At 56.1% G+C, this 5,115-nt stretch overlaps 1 long non-coding RNA gene across 1 annotated transcript; it reads right to left on the bottom strand.

Moving 5' to 3' along the window:
- Positions 1–2,379: 2,379 nt before the first annotated feature.
- LOC144216776 (uncharacterized) lies at positions 2,380–4,889 on the bottom strand. The gene is made up of 3 exons (XR_013330752.1): positions 4,286–4,889; positions 3,865–4,056; positions 2,380–2,856 (listed from the first exon to the last, which is right to left on the bottom strand). It is a non-coding gene; the product is annotated as an uncharacterized LOC144216776 (long non-coding RNA).
- Between the last annotated feature and the right edge of the window lie 226 nt (positions 4,890–5,115).

Here is a 5,115-nt window from a genome sequence, read left to right as displayed (position 1 = left end):
ACCCCCGGGGGGGGGGGGGGTGCAATGTGGGAGTCCACGGCGTCTCGTGGATTCTGACTCGTATTCATTCGACGCCGTGCTGATGGAAATGGAGGCTCCTTCAAACAGTTTTCTTTCATGAGTGAGTGTGATGCACTTGACGGAGACACGGGCCCTCGCCTGGTGCTGCTCAGCTGAGTGGAGGAGCACTCAAGAAGGCGGCCTGCACAGAGTAGGCGCTCAGTGTAGGCAGGCGGGTGTTAGTGGGTCATTATGAAAGCCTCTGTGGCCTGGCTGTCACTGCTCGCTGACGCCTCCTCATGTGGCTTCCCCACTGCAAGCGCTAAATCCTTAAAACTCCTTCCTTACCTGGAGGACATGCCACTTGTGGTGGGTTTCAGGAGCCCCCCCACCTTGTCTTGGCACCCCTCCAAGGATCTGATGAGCAGTTGGCTATGGTGACAAACCCACCAGACCACCACTGAGGCCCCTCTGTATGTATTCATCATCCCAGGTAATCACTGAGCAGGTACTGCACATATCCACGTGTTAGACCATCACTAAGTGCTTACTGTATACACCCAAGATGCCAGGCTTTTGCTGAGCACCCACTGTGCACCTTGACAGTCTCAGACCATTGTCGAGAGCCTACTGCATGCGTCCATGCTGCCGGATCACTGCTGAGTACTTACAGTGTACACCCGTATCCCAGATCTTAGGTATGGTGCTCACAGGCCTGGGCGCTCATTGACTCTCATCCTGGCTTTTCCTCTCCATCCAAACTGGAACCTGCTCAGCCTGGTGCTCTGACTCATCATGCTGCTGGGACGTGTTTTTAGGAACCACCCCCATCTACCCGATACGAAGCAGATTCAAATTTGGAGCCGTGCAAAAATGAAACTTTTTAAAAAAGAGTTCTGCCTAATCTGAATTTCTGCATCCAAATTGACCACACAGCACCCACTCTTGGTCAGTTCTGAGTAAATGTGTCATTTCACAACCGTACTCGGTCAGACTGTGCCTCCATCTTCTTCCTGGGCGGTGCGGGTCTGGGTGTATCTGGTTCTGTGACCATCAGCTCTCTCCGCACAGACGTCTGTGGAGATGTCCATCTGAAGCTGGTCCTTGTGGGCGGCTGGATGGAGGGATATAGTGATGGATGGACTGATGGACGGATGGGTGGATGGAGGGATGCAGGGATGGGTGGACTGATGGATGGATGGGTGGTGGGTGGGGTCCTGGGTGGTTTGGAGCGTGGAGATGCCGTCCTGTGTGTGGAGAACGTCTGTCTGTGGTTCAGTCTCAGCTACACAAGAGTCATCTGGGCGATTTTAAGAGTCTTGATCTCCAGGCTGTGCCCCAGGCCACCTGCCCCCGGGCCTCTGAAGACAGGAGCCCAGGGCAGTCATTCTGAAGCCTCCTGCGTGATTCCAACAGGTGGTCACTTGGAGAACCACCGTGTAAATACCCCCTCTGCACTCTGGGGGCTCTGTCCCAGCCAAGCCCGAGCGCCGGGGGTGAGGGCCGGGCAATCTCAGGCTTTCCTGTCACATGGGCCACTGTGTCCCGGCAGCCGCCCTCCCCTCCCGAGAGCCGCCGTCTCAGCCGCCAGACAGCCTGGGTACACACCCTCTTCTTGGGGCAGTGACCTCCCGTGGTTGGAGAAGGTCGTCTAGAGGATGTGAGCCTGGCTAACAGCGGAGCTGCCCCAGGAGGGCTCCCCCCCACCCCCCATCCCTGGACAATGCCATCCGCCCACCGCTCCTGCTGTGAGAGCTGTCTTGAAGAATGTGTTCTTGAGGGAGCGATGTGGTGCTGAGACCCTCCCGATGGTGTAGTGATGGAGCCCCACTAAGGCCTCTCTATAGACTCCGGGATTCGGGAGCAGGGCAGAGATCTCCTCCTCCTCTGGCCAAGTCAAGCCTCAGACGGGAGGTTCCTTGCCACCTGCCCATGCAACTGGAGTGGCCGCCCCTTCCGTCCGTGTCTCCTGCCCTCTTCATCTGCAGCTGGTGTGCAAACTGACCCCTGCCCAAAGGGCCCGGAAAGTGCTATTTGCTGTACCTCCTGCTTCCATCTCCTCGTCTGTCCCCAGGTTTCCATTTACCTCTGGGGCCTCCCCTCTGGCCCAGGACTCCAGACATGACATTGCTCTGTGCTCCGTGGGGGGGCTCACATGCCTGAGGCCTGCACCCATCCATGCTTCCATCGGAGCCACAGCAATTGCTCAGGAAAAGTCACGTGCCCCACCCTGGCATTGTCTGGCCTGTGCAGAGGAAACCCCGGCCTTCCGTTTGAATGGGTGTGAAGAAGCAGTCAGCATTTCTTTTTTTTTTTTTTTTAATATTTTTTATTTATTTCTAGGAGAGAGAGAGAGAGCGTGAGCAGAGGAGGGTCAGAGAGAGAGGGAGTCACAGACTGAAACAGGCTCCAGGCTCTGAGCTGGCAGTCAGCACAGAGCCCGATGCGGGGCTCGAACCCACGAACCGCGAGATCATGACCTAAGCGAAAGTCGGACGCTCAACCGACTAAGCCACCCAGGCGCCCCTAGCATTTCTTGACTTCTGATGCGAGAGAGCACATTAAAGAGGATGGATGGGGCCAGCACAGAAAAGGAGGGGAAAGAATGGACCCTGATGATGCCACTCACTGAGCCCCTGCATCAAGGCAGGCCTGAAATCAAGCTAGACTTTCCAGCTAAGTGCACCAATAATTTATCTTTTCACTTAAGCTGGTTGGGCTTATGCTTGCTGTTGCTCTTAACAGAAGGGATCCTGACACAGCAGCTTGCAAATCCTCAGTCTGGCTCTGAGTCCACACCCAGTCTCTGCACACCGTGTTCCACCTCCTCTCGGAACTCAGGTCGCACTGAGAGACCTTAAAGACAACAGAGGGAGTCACGTGGCCCGGTTCCGACCATGGCCTGGACATTCTTGAGCAAGAACCTTGGGCAAGCTATTATCCATAGGAACTTTGATACTCTCCTCTGAGGTACGGAGATACCGGTATTACTAACATCGTTGTCTTTACATCAGACATAGAGGAACAGAGGAGGAGCCGTACTTAAAGCTGCAAGAACTGCATGTGCTCGTGGCCAGCCTCACGCGGCGCCACTCCCCGGTACAATGGGTCTGTGGAGTCTGCATCCTCTCACCCCAGGGCCTTAGTACCTGCTGTTCCTCTGCTTGGAACGCCCTGTCCTTGACTATAAGCCCATCAGTTGTCGGTGCTCTGAACCTCCGTCTATGGATTCGCCAGCTTCCCAGTAATCTTCTGTCCTGATACATTATACTTGGCAATTCTGTGTTTTTACATTAGTTATTCCTTTCCTATATCTCTCTCAATGCTGTGAACTTGAGGGCAGGGGGTGAGTCTGTATTGCTGTGACTACATCCTTAATATAAGGACAGAGCCTGGTGCCTCAGAAAATACATGATAAATAAATAAGGAATGGAAGTGTCTGGAGACGCAGGGACAGCTCCTAAACCTCGGAAAAAACGCCTGACTGTGGTTGACGTCCCAGCGGCTCCAGGGCCGAGGGTCACCCTGGTGCACAGGCCGTGAGCAGCGTCCAGGCTCCCAGGGCTGTGGATCCTGCAGCAGCCCGGGGACTGGAGACAGCCCAGTCGTGATCACCTGACTGGGAAAGCTGTCGTCCTTGAATCCACTCAGCACCTGCAGGCAGTGACAAAGTCCAGCAAGGCCCACAGGGACGTGTGGGCTGTCACACACTCCCAGGGATGCTGTACATGGGCTCTGACAAGCACATAATTAATCTCAGAGGAGAGAACAGTGTCCCTTTTCCTTCTAAACACTCTCAGATATTATGAGCTTTTAATTAAAACTAAAGCAGGTATCGGTCTGCACTAAGATCATGTGTTAGACCTGAGAGAATGGAGACTTGCTGGGAGGGCCAAGTGCTGACATCACTCAGTGATGTTCCCGGCTGTGCGTTTGGTTCTTGAAAACCGGAACGGACTTTGATGTCTTCTCAAAGCCTTACTGCATTTTGAATTCACCCAGAAGTTTCTTTCTCAGCTCCCTCTGCTCTGCCAGCAGCACAGGACCCGCGACATCCTGGGAGCAGAGCGAAGAGTGAGCTTGGGCAGAACTATCCCAAGGGGATGGCCCCGCCCCGAAGCCCCTAAGCCCCTCCCAGGGTAGGCAGGTGGGGGGTGGTGTGGGGGGTCCCAGGTTTGCATGCAGAGGGTGAGGAGTCCCGCCCGGTCGTGGCCAAGTGGAGAAGTCGTGGACGAATGCCGAAGGGGCCTTCCCTTCCCAAGGAACCAAGTCCGAGGCCACACACCCACGGGCGACCATCTCTCCAGGGATGGGTCGCGGTTCTCTGGGTCCAAGTTGAGGACCTGGGCTCCTCCGGGGCCGAGGGTCAGAAAACCTGGAAAAAGACTTGGGAGATTCTATGCTTTTCACCCAGAACTCAGAGTCCCCTGTGCACAGTGTGAAGGAAAGGGGGGCCCGGGAACCTGGCTCAGAGCAGCCCCAGAGGCAAACATCTATGAAGCAGCCTCCTCGCCCCGACCTGGGTGAATGCGTGTTCCCCTTGGGGATGTGGCCCATGTCACCACCTCCCAGGGACAGGTTCCTCCATGGCCCAGCCAGGACAGTTATCCCCTGCATCACTGGGATGACCCGTGGCAGGGGACCACCCCCGGGGCTCTGGAAGGTGCAGAACAGAACCGGTCCCCGGATGGAGAGTCCCAGTGCAGCCCGGCCCACGGTGTCACCAGCGCCCGCCTCCTGAGGCCGGGGCTGGTCCCTGAGCTGTCGGGGCTGGACGCCGGGACCTGGGATGCCCTCACCTGATGCCTCTATCCTGATCCCCGGGGATGTCCGGGGCCTCCCAGGATCTGGGGACTCTCTACCCACCCGGTAGCTGGGCGGTTCCCACCTCCCAGGGAAGCCCCACTTTCTTTTTTTTTTAAATTTTTAATGTTTATTTTTGAGAGAGGGAGACAGAGACAGACAGAGTGTGAGCGGGGGAGGGGCAGAGAAGGAGAAGGAGACACAGAATCCGAAACAGGCTCCAGGGTCTGAGCTGTCAGCACAGAGCCCGAAGCGGGGCTTGAACCCACGAACCATGAGATCATGACCTGAGCTGAAGTTGGACGCTTAACC

The sequence above is a fragment of the Crocuta crocuta genome, unplaced genomic scaffold (assembly GCF_008692635.1).
Source record: "Crocuta crocuta isolate KB4526 unplaced genomic scaffold, BGI_CrCroc_1.0 scaffold1364, whole genome shotgun sequence".
Lineage (NCBI taxonomy): Eukaryota > Metazoa > Chordata > Mammalia > Carnivora > Hyaenidae > Crocuta > Crocuta crocuta.
Note: the sequence above shows the minus strand (reverse complement) of the source record. Positions and strands in the feature narration are given on the sequence as shown.